At 39.9% G+C, this 12248-nt stretch overlaps 1 protein-coding gene across 1 annotated transcript in view; it reads left to right on the forward strand.

The window, feature by feature from the left end:
- The window catches only part of LOC116729372 (protein unc-13 homolog B-like), a 141376-nt gene that overhangs the window by 44129 nt on the left and 84999 nt on the right, over nt 1–12248 (forward strand). The gene's annotated exons all lie outside the window — the stretch shown is intronic.

The following is a 12248-nucleotide window of genomic DNA, read 5'->3' on the forward strand; positions in this document are numbered from 1 at the left end:
GATAAAGCTGGAAGGCATCTCTACGCCTGTGCTACAGACGAGGATATTCAAACTCTGGGAAATATCACTGAAAATATAGCTAACATTCTGAAGCAAAGAGAAACTGATAAAGTGACCCTTTGTGGTTTCAAAATCCCCCTGAATGATGAAAGTAAAGGTTTCTGCGTTTCAGACAATCAACAGCATGGCCTATTATCGAACGATGCACCCATGGATCTGACGGCTGCTCTTAGAAAAGGTGAAAAAATAATGAACTTGAATTTGCAAAGTTTCTCTCAAATGTTTCAAGAGTCTGTATCATCTCAAGCAGAGCAACCTATTGACTTTAGTGTGTATAAGCTTAAAAAGATAAAAGTGGAGTCTGTTCAAAATGGTTACACTTGTCAAGAGGAGCTAATGGAAGCTGCTGATTTTAGCTTGAAGTCTCTAAAAGGAGGGCATGGAGGGCCCTACTGGAAGGATCAAAGACTTAAAGATATACTCACACCTAGCCATTCTCCTCAACTTTACTTGCCACAAATCTCTCAAAACAGACAATGTCCTATTCCAGAAATCAGGATTGCACATGTAGATGATACAAATGCAGACCAATCAAAACAAAAAGTAAGTTCTACATTTTCAGGATTCAGAGCAAACTCTAACACTAACACAAGTAAAACTCAGACAGTTTCAGCAACATCTACCATTTCGGCATCTGTTTCCAGTCGACATTCAGAAACTTCCCCATCAACTTCAAAAATACAGTTGGGAAGGAAACTGCCTAATGCTCCAATTGATAGTAAGATAACCAGCCCTTCAACTCCACCAGGACAAGTAGCTTCTTCTTCTACTATAGCAAAAGCATCTTCCCCAACGGTGCCTTCTATTTCTTCCAAGAGACCACACCTTACAAGACAACAATCTCAAGCAGATAAAACAGTATTATCTCAGTTTAATAAAGGCAATGTAACTGTTTTATGCAACAAGGAGAAAAGTACCTCAACAATGACCCAAGCTGTTGCTGAGATTCCTAAAGAGCCACAAGATATCCCTAAGGTATTTAAACCAAAGCTACATATACTGAATGACACTTCAAGAGTTTATAGTGAAGCCTACCTTTACAACAGAAACGAGAAGTGCTTTACCTCCTCTGGTGGCTCTCAAATGTGCCATAAAGTTTTAGATTTTTCTTCCACAATAAACAAAAGCATTACCAAACAAAAAGATGGAACTGATGATAGTGTTGAACCTGCACCTAGGAATGAGGCTGTTGACTTTACAAAGTACAAGTTAAAAAAATTCAAAGAAAAAAAGCAAGCTGATTCTGAGGCAAATGTGAACATGCCAGATAAAACCACAACAGCTGTAGATCTAACTAAGCAAGCAGAAGAAGAGGAAATTGAATGGCCAAATTCAAAAAGTACTAGTGTAAGCCCATTACAGGGTGGTGTGACCATATCTCAGACCAGCCACAGGGAAACAGTTGGCCAGCAAAATCGATCAGCAAGACATCTGTCCAGGCCAGGAGTTGAAACTGGCCAATCTCATTCTATAGTCCATGCCCAGCAAATGCAAGCCTTTTCTAGTACAACCAAAGAAGCAAAGACTAGTCAAAAAGATTCAGAGTTTTCTAAGAAAGATAAAGATAACTCTTCCAAGCTGACTTGTGCATTTCCTGTATTGCCGAGGATTCCTGGCACCAATTCTACATCAGAAAAAACTATTTCTACAGTGTCTTATACTTCCAGTAAAGAGTCCAATCTTGGTGAAACTGTCCAAAAAACATCAAGAACTGAGTCAAAACAACCAGCACAAACTTCACCGCTTTTGAGCCCTGCTATGAGAAAACAAGTGGACAGTCAGGAACAACAGCCGCCAAAACAACAGAGTTCAATTGGAGTTGCAACAGATTCTACTCAAGTTTACCCTAACAAGAGACCAGTATCTGCACTTGTTTCGAATCAGTATTTTGAAAAGACTCATCAATTTCAGAAGACAACTGCACCTGCAAATTCAATTAAAGCCACGTTAGATATGTCTGTCAAGTCAAAAACACAGCTGACACAGAAAACTGTTGTGCCAACAAAGGATCCTGCTGGTGAGACATTGTCATTGACCAATAGAAAACCATTAGCTTGTGATGAGAGAGACAAAAGTTTCAGTCACCAAGAATCCATTGACCTGACATGTAAATCAGTGTCATCATTGAATAAACCTGAGATGAAAGACTTAAGTCATACACCAACTCTCCAGGAACTCCCAAGCTCACTAAAAACCACACAAGGCATGACTTCTAAGTCTTTAACTTCAAAAGAAGTGGTTCTGAATGAATATATCACAACTAGAAAACCTCTTACTGACTATATCTGTCTATTTCCAAATGCACAACCACTTCCATGTCAGTTAGACCCAGAATCACTTCAGCCACACTCTTGGCAGAGCAAAGATGGCATAGTAATGCAATCAGTTCACTCACCTTCTCAGTTACTGGGAACAAAACAACAACATGTTGCTTGTCCTACGTCAAATCCCGCTAATGTGTTAGATATGTCACCAAAGCCATCTCAAGTCATGTTGGGAAAAACAGTGCCTGGAGATAATTTTATCACAGATGTAGCAGTTTCATTTGTTAAAAAGTCGAGTGCAAGAGCGGTTGCCAGGAAAGATTCTGTTGGTGTTGCACTGATAGTTGATCAAACCCAGATGGAATCAACAAGCGAAATGCAATCTCAAAATATGATCTCTGGGCAAAAAAGCCAAATCACAGACAGAAATGGGGTCTGTATTTCACAGCAGTCCATTCCCAGCTACACAGTTATGCAATACTCAGGTGCATCACAGACTATTGTTAAATCAAATTCATACAGTACAGCTCCAGCAAACTCAGTTAAAGGCACATTAGACATGTCAACAAAGACCTCTGTACCTGACACAAGTATGCCTTCACATCCAATTTCATTGGTTCGCTCAAGACGATCAAGCTCAACATATTCTCAAAAAGATTCTGTTGGTGTCCCCTTAATAGTGGAGGTACACATTCCCCAAGAGCAGCCTAAAAAAAATCAGACAGTATTGGTAGAATCCCAGAAGCCTTTACAAAGACTTGTGCATAGTGAATCTCAAGAAACTACTGCACCTGCTAACTCCATCAGAAGCTCTTTGGACATGTCCCCAAAATCCCAACAGAAGGAGTCTGAAAGAGCTTCCATTCTACTATCATGTGAAGTTGTGCCACTAGTTAGAAATAGGACACATGTATTAACGAATCCTTGTGGTGGTGTACCACTCATCGTGGAGCAACCTGTATGTCAACAAAGAAGACATGTCATGACAGAAGTTTTTACAACCGAGACCCTACACAGAAAAATATCTACCTCTCATTGTAATGAAGCGTTTTCTCCTTCTAGGACCCCATATAAGGACCCTCAGCAACACAATAAGCCTGTAGATTTCTCAGCTAGAGACAGTCTTGTTACAAATAATCTTTCAAACAATCAAATTGAACCTAAACATGGAGAGCCAATGAACTTCACTGTTGCAAAAGCAAAGAAAGAAACTACTAAAAAATGGCAAAGTGAAAAGGACCCAGAAAAGAAAACATTTGTGGGTACTGTGGATCTAACTTTGAATGTTAAAAACAAATCAATAATTGACCTTCAAGGTGCAACAGATTTCACTTCTTCAGTTTGTGTCCCATCTCAACACAGAATAAATTCTCAGCAAAAATACATACCTGCAAACACTGTTGATTTCAGAAGTGACATTACATTTTCTCAAACTCGAAAGTTATCAGAGGTGATGGAACATTCAAATGATACATGCATGACCACACATGCTGGAACACATCATGGAGGAACAGGATTGAATTTTGAATCTGCATTTGCACCTCTGGTTGCAACTGAAAGGAGAATACAACCTCCTCAGCCTTTTACTCCCCAGGCTACACAAGACATTGGATTTACTCAGTTGTCACTTAATAGTGCATATCAACAGGTCAATAGTGTACCTGAACAAATATCTTTGGTAAGACATCAACTGCCAACTCAATATTTAGCTTCTCAACAACAATGTCCACACCCCAGAGTGGAATTTGCAATTCCTCTCCCAAAGACACAAAAGTTGCAAAAACAAGACACAGATATTCAGCAGGATGTGACCCATAGACCCAAAATTCTTATTAAGCAGGCAACTGTCGATAGTTATGGGAGTACAGAAGAGTTTGAAGAAAATGGAACAGTGACACACAGTAGGCACTCATTTGTTTCTTGCACTACCCAAACAGCTGCTGTCCCTTTGTCTCTAAACACACAGCGTGATGTGAGCTCTGAACATTCTATGGCACCTACAATTGCACAGCCTGTACAAGGATACACCACTTCACCTGCAAATGATGCAAAAATACCTCTTCATCTCTCAAAGCCGCCAAGCATAAGTCAACACCACATCACTGCACAAAATAATTACACACCAACCTTACCCTCTAATAACAAGGATCCAATACAGTGTGTTTCACAAGCTAGTGTACTTGTATCACAAACTGCCAGAAGTGCTGACACAATATATGTTAAAGGAAGTTATCAAAATCAGGGCTTTGCGTCTCAATCACAAGAGTCACAAGTGGCTTCAACACAAGCAGGATCTTCTTCTGTGAAGGGTTTGATTTCACTTTTTAGTAATTTGGACTCACAATCTTTTGTTGGTATAAAATCATCTGCTATCTCCAGCTATGCTAAGACTGAATCAAAACCCGTAGACCACGTTCTTTCAATACAAAAGCAAGATAGCCTTGTCCCAGTTACTCATAACACCAGAAACATAGAGGGAACGTCCTCAAATTCACAATTTTTTACTGTAGCAGATTCTGTGCCACTCAGAACAACTCTTGGACAGGGTTATGTTGAATCTAGATCAGCGACTCCTGAAGCTAAACTAGCTTATTCATCTGGGGCATCCATAGATCAATCGGAGACAGTGTTGCCTCCAGAACTCAATCTAAGCACTGAATCACAACAAATAAGTTTAATATCAAGTGATTTAAGTCACAGAATGTCTACTGGGACACTGGAGGGCTCTTCATCGCTGAGTACTGTTAAATCTACATCTCCTTCTCAAAAGTGTCAAGAACTACAGGAAACAAATTCTTGCACAGGAAGAGAAACACTTGATGACTTACCTTCTTCTGAACCATTCCCAGTTAAACCAATAGATAATAAACTGCATGAAAGACTTCATAGCTCTGACGATTCTCCACTATTTCCACTAGCATTGCAAGAGGCTAAATCAAATGGTAAAGAAGCACTGGCCGCAATAAATGAAATACCATCTCAATCACAACAGCAAGGTTTAGAAGAGCTTAAGCAAGCTATCTCTACACAGTCTTCTAATATTAGGGCTGAATTCAAAGAAATTTCTTCACAAGAAAAAAGCAGACCTCCAAGGTCAATCTACATTGGCATAGGTTCTTCAGACACACTTCCTCTTGGGGTAGAAATTGAATCAGGGGAGCAAAAGCCTTATGTTAGGCTGCCCCACATTTTCATATCAGCTGCCAGTTCACCAGAAGAAGAGAGTAATGATACCAACCTTGATACCCCTGAAAGTAATAGACCTAATTTTCCAAACGCTAGTGTTTCTGATGATACTACATCAAGTGCAGGAACAGCACTAGAGCAAAGGGAAGTTGATGTTGTTGTAAAGTCTGATGTATCTAAGGATACCAGTACTTTAGAAGACAGGACCATACAGGGATCTGTTGAACCATTGAGCAATGAGGCTAAGACTGGCTCTCCAGAGACTCCAATTGCACTGACTACATCAAATCAAATAATTACAAATGAACAAGACTTTCAGCACACTGTGACAGAGAAAACTTCAATAGGCACTACTCTTTCAGAGATTGAAAATAAATCAGAGAATACTGAGGTTCCTGAGGAAAAACATCAATTGATTTCTGAAAACACAGCGTTAACAATGTCAGACACATCACCAGGTGAAGTTGTAAAACCTCTCACTGACCTGGCCTGTCAGGTTGTTGAAGAGTCACCAGAATGTGTTCAGTCATCTCAAGAGTCAGTAACTATGAATGAAAACAAATCTCCCAGTACAAAACTGCCAGAAGAAGTTGACTGCTTGAGCATTAAGTCTCTAAAAGTAGAAACCTTGTTTTCAGATGTTAAATCACCTGAAGATGTCCAACATCTTCATGAGACAAGTGAACAAGATGTCACTTTATCTGTGCCCGAGAAACCTCCTATCAATGCCCCTACTGAGGAATTTCCTATCTCTAAAGAAGACAGTGCAGCTGTTAAGGTTGATCTGCCCAATGCTGAACAAACTGATGAACAAGCAGGAAAAGGCATATTTTCACTGTTCAGTGGTTCTACAGCATCCCCACAACAAACTCCCTCCCAAACTGGACTATCAATACTTGGGGGCATTATTCCTGGCTCATCTACTAAAGATACTCCTGGGACAGGATTACTCTCCATGTTTGGTGGGTCAAGTGCACCATCTTCATCTGAATCCAAAGACATACCATCACAGTCAGCACCACAAGAACCCCAGGCAAAAGGTCTGTTCTCTATGTTTGGTGGTTCTATTAGTCAGCCACCATCTGGCCCAAGGGGTCCAACTGCTGGAGGTGTGCGGCGTAGGGGGCCACCACCCAAAGAACCTCCAGGAAAAGGTCTCTTTTCCATGTTTGGTGGAGCTGCACCTCAACAAGCGCCAAGTCCCAGGACTCATCCAGGGGCTGGTCCTCCACCAAAAGGACCAGGATCTTCTCTGTTTGGTGGCATCCTACCAGGTTCAGCAGCGCAAAAAGACACCTCTAGTACAGGCTTGTTCTCCAAGTTTGGTGGTCTTGGGGGTCAGCCCCAAACAGGGCCTAAAGTAGGCACACCTGGACAAACGGCTACACCACCAAAACCCAGTGGTCCAGATATCTCAGGGAAGGGACTGTTTGCCATGTTCGGTGGACAGAGTCAACAGCCACCAGAAGCACAACCAACAGCTTCTAAAACAAGTGAATCAGACAGTACTTTTAAAGTGCCATCTGTGTTTTCACTTGGTTCAAATACTGACAGCAACAAATCTAAAACTGGGTTTGGCCTATTTAATATGTCCTTTTTGGAGGAAAGCAAAACCGAGCCAGAAAAAAGTGTTCCTGTTAAAGAGGAGGTTGTAGTTGAGCCATTAAAGTCTTTAGATGCAGGAGCTCCTTCAGAAGTAGCAGAGAATAACCATGATAAAACTCTAAAACATGTACCCACTGAACCTGTTTTTGAAATTTCAGTTCAGAAAGAACTTCATGTAGAGGAGACATGTCAAGATGTCCAAGATTCCTTCTATGATGTCTCTGAAAATGTTAATGAAGCTTTTGTTCCTAAAAGAAATTCACAAGAAGACGTGGACAAAGAAACCACAATACAGTTAAACCTTTCTCAAAATGCCTCAGAGACAGTTGAAACTTTTATTGGAGAGTCATCGAACATTACAAGTAATCTTTCTGAGAAAGAGACATTTGTGGATTCACAAGATGTAAAACAAGTCAGTGAATCACAATCAGATATCCCATGTGGACCTAAAGAAAGAGAAGGTGCAGTAAATGTTGAGGAAATAGTTGCACAACCAGAAACTGCTATATTAGAAATGAAGATTACTCAAAATGAATCTGAAATAGCTGGTGTCAGTCAGTTATCAGAAAAACATGACTCGACTCAAATATCAGAAAATATAACAGATTATTTGGAAAAAGTAGAAACCTGCCATATTATTGCTGTGGAAGAAATTCAAGATGCAAAGGCTAAAGATGTGGACATTCCTTCAGAGAAGGAAAATGAAGATGATTTAAATGTTGCTGTGGAGACTGCAGTTGAAGATGTGGGAAAATCACATGAAGATGCTATGAAACTGTCTGACAAAGACAGAGCAGTTACAGTGGATGAAAAATCATCTGAGGAGCCTCTGAAGGCTGAGGATGAAGAACAGCCTTCAGTAGCAGATGTGAAACAAACTGAAGAGACCTTGAAAAATTCTGTTGAGATACAGCCACCGGCTGTTAAGAAATTACTTGATGAGAATTTGTTAGTCGGCGGTGAACAAAAAACAACCATTTCTGATGTCAAAAAATCATCTGATGGGGCTTTGGTAGTCACCAATGAGCAACAAACAGTTGTATCTAATGTTGATAAAGTGTCTAGTGATCCTTTAAAGGTTCCTGGGGAGGAACAAGCCACTGTCACAGGTCTAGAAAACCTAAATAAAGAGACAACTGACATTGATTCTGTCAAAGAAATCACAGAAAAACCCACTGGAGAAATGGGTGAAAAAGAATTAAAAGCATCATCTGTCGAAATTCCAAAAGAACTGGCTGAACAAAAATCAGAAGATAATGTAGATCCTGTTCATAAAGTAGACAAAATATGTGAAAGTGATATAATTTCTGCAGCAGTTTCATCAAGTGAAGAAAAATCTTTTGAAAACGGTTCAGTAGCACCTGCTGATCCTTCAACACAGCAACAGCATAGACCAGAAATGGTCAGACTACCTGGCTCACCTGGACAAAGAATGGGAGCACCAAGAATGGGAGGACCACAAATGGGAGCCCCGAGGATGGCAGGACCAAGAATGGTTGGACCGAGGATGGCAGGACCAAGAATGGCAGGACCAAGAATGGCAGGACCGAGAATGGCTGGTCCAAGACAACCAGGACCACAGAGACCCCCTGAACCATCTTCCTTTTCTGGCTTCATGTCTATGTTCTCCACCCCAAGTGCACCAAATAAATCACCAACTGTTGGTGGATTTTTTTCAAGTTCACCAGGATCCCTTTTTGGATCATCACCAACTCCTCGTCAGCCTCAGCAACAACAGAAAAGCTCCTTTTTTGGCCTTCCAAGCAGCATTGCGCAAGAATCCATCACCAGTGACCTGTTTGGTATGTTCAAAGGTCAGGAGACAACAAAACCAGAGGAACCTGAACAAACTGGCACAAAATCTGAACAAACAGAAGCTCCTGCAAATTTGACAAACCCTCAGGACTCTGAAAAGGCAAATGCAGATAATATAACTTTAACTGAAGATGAACAAGTTAAAACCACAGGGGATTCTGACCTACCTGAAAAAGGGCTTGTCGAGGAGGCAGAAAGGAAAGACAAAACAGAAGATGATTCTCTCATTGAATCAACAGTAAAGACTGAAAACCCTGAACAAAAGACGGAGTGTCTGGAGGCCGTTGAGCATTCAGAAGAGCCTGTTACTGAAGAGTCTTCCAAAGGTGTACCATCTGCAGCCCCTGAGACCAAAGGCGTGTTTGATATACCCATTCTGTCTACCCCTAAATTTGGCTTCATGTCTGCAGCTACTGAAGGCACAACATCTATCGGATCCCTTTTCTCCACTACATCCTCAGCCACTAAACCATCAGAGCCTCAACAGACAGATGGTGGTCTCTTTTCAGGCTTTAAAAACTTTTCAGCTGGTATTTTCCAGGACGAAAAGCCAGCAGGAAAAGAGGAAACACCAAGTGCGTCATCTGTGTTTGGCTTGAAACTGAGCTCTGTGTTTGGCACCTCCGACTCTCCCAAACCTGACTCCACCCCTCCTGTGATCACATCCCAGCCTCAGAGTGAATCTCCTAAACCGGCAGAAGAACTTGATGAGCCGGACTCTGACAAACCATCCCCAGGTTCTGGGGAAACTGAAAGTGCAGACAATAGCGATATTGAAGGACCAACAGAGACATCTAAAACAGGAAGCTGTGACACCTTAGCACAAATGGCACAATCTGGCATCCCGTCTCTCTCCGGTTCTCTGTCAGAGAGCTTAGATAAGCCTCAGGTAACATTTACACCATGTGAGTTAGATAAGACCGAAGAAAATACACTTGACACCAGGCACACAGAGTTGGAAACAGAACAACCAAAAGATCTATTGATGAAGGAAGCAGCGAAAAGGCTAGTATCTGTATGATAAATGACATTATTCATTTATCATATTTCTGTAGAAACATATGCAACCCATATCCTTCCCTATTTCCCATTATTTCCTGTTGAGCAGTCATAACATTGTGACCATTGAAATATGTAATACATACAGTACATGTACATTATTTTTTGTATAAAGGATGTTTATTTTCTGTTGACTTGCATCAAAATGTTCAATTACTTTAAAACTCTAACATATCTTTTGCTTGTGCCTTATCTATTAAGAGTTCATTTGTTGGCAGAAGAGTGGGATATTCACTAAGTAGACAGATGGTCACATTGTTATGGCTAGTATGTGTTGTATTTTGTACTTCTGCCCATTTGTCCATTTCCCATCTGGTAGTTTTACTTTAATTCTTGGTAAATAGTTAAATTTACTTTGATGAAAATATTTATAGTTTGGATCTCATAAATAGTCTACAACCTTGTATCCAAAGTCGTTAACACTCTTTCATTCTGAGTTTTATTGCCAAACCTTTAGCGAATGATCACATGTGAAAAGGTGTTTTCTTTCAAGTGTTAAAATATAGTGCAGGCACATTACACCGTCTTACTTATAGGCTTCCTGACTGATGGAGGTTCAATGAATGCAGAAAGTGATGGTTTTATTTATTAGCGCTCTACTGCTGAGGCAGTTACAAAGTCCCTCCTTCCTTTGTCCCCTGCAGCTCTCTGAATTACACCCAAGATTCAGCCAATTAATTTAGATGAATCAAAGTCCGGTAGATTTATGATGGTGTTGCAGTTAAGACCGTGGAGGCAGACTGGACACTGGACTAAAAGCAACAGTGAGAAGTAATCTGGCAAACAACCAAGACTAAGTAAATCATTCCACCTAAAAAGCGCAGAGCCACTTTCCTCGTTAGGAAACTCAGTCAACCTGCAGTCACACCTCTCTCTCTTTCTCTCCCCTTCAAAGTCAGTTATTTGTTATTTTCATTATGTAGGGGCTGACTTACATCAGCTGGCCTTAGACTGCATTTACATTGGAGTTATTTCTTATTTGAGTTAATCTAGGAAGCTTTTTAAAGTAATATTTTTGTCAGAAAAAATATTTTGCACTACTAAGATTTTGTAGAAATAACAATGAATTAAATGCTGGCAATGTTAATGTGCAAATTACATAGGTAAGAATGTGAGCCTTTTTTACAGAACTGAAGGTTCTGCAGCTTTGTGTGTTCACACAAAGCCAGCTTTCAGAACCACTCAGGCTACATTCACACAGCAAGACTCATTTAAATTTGTTTTGCTGAAATAAATTTTTTTGTCTGGTTGTTCATAATACTGAGTGATGCAGGCATTAATGTTTGAACGGTTTACAACCCCAAAATGACCTGCGTTCATCGAAGAAGGATTTAGACGTCACAATGTAGTAATAAACCATCAATGGATCAATTTTAAAGTTACTCAGACCCCACAGTGTTGTCAAAAGATCATAACACAATGGAATACCAAGCATTCATCATACTGAAGTGAGCTTTCCAAAATTGGTGCAGATTAGCATAACATAGCATGAAGAAACGTTAACATAGAGTTATTGCTGCGGCATTCTCATATCAATTGTGTAAACATCACAGCAATGAATTATATCTGTGGCTTCTGTTTTTAAAAATTCTCAACACTTCAGAAGTTGTGTTACATCCTGTTTTATCTTAACTTTGAATTGTATATTATTTAGTATCAGACGGGTCCTGAATCGTTAAAGTTGCATATCTCTGTATAAAACACAAAGTAGATACACAGTTGAGTGACTGGAATATTTGAGTATTCTAACACCATCCAAAAAGTTGGGAAAACAACTTTCTGTTTTCCAAATCTAATCCAAACTTCAAATATCTGTGTTTTAGTTGTTACTGAACCCTACTAGTCCCTCCAGTTGTTGAGAATATTTATTCTCCTTTCCCTTTTTTCCTTTTATTAGTGATCAATTTTTAAATAGGCATTATTTTTAGAATCAACATTGCAGTGGTGGGCACCACTAACTAAAAAGCTAGTTACACTAACCCCAAAGCACTACAACAACAGAGTATTTATCAGAAGCTTATTCTAAACATGAACTTCAATTTAAATTATATCTACCCCTGCAGGACTACAACCCTCAAACATCACCTCAAACACCAATTTAATTCTGACATTACAATTTACATGTTTAATAATGCCTCTTAGATATTGTATTTATATTTATATTTTGCTCCTGTCTGTTTTTTGGTTGGAATAGTTGTTGAGAAAACAAAGAATATGCGGAGAGGAAATGGAACTGTTCAACCACTTCAAAATAAAAGC

The sequence above is a fragment of the Xiphophorus hellerii genome, chromosome 12 (genome assembly GCF_003331165.1).
Source record: "Xiphophorus hellerii strain 12219 chromosome 12, Xiphophorus_hellerii-4.1, whole genome shotgun sequence".
NCBI lineage: Eukaryota > Metazoa > Chordata > Actinopteri > Cyprinodontiformes > Poeciliidae > Xiphophorus > Xiphophorus hellerii.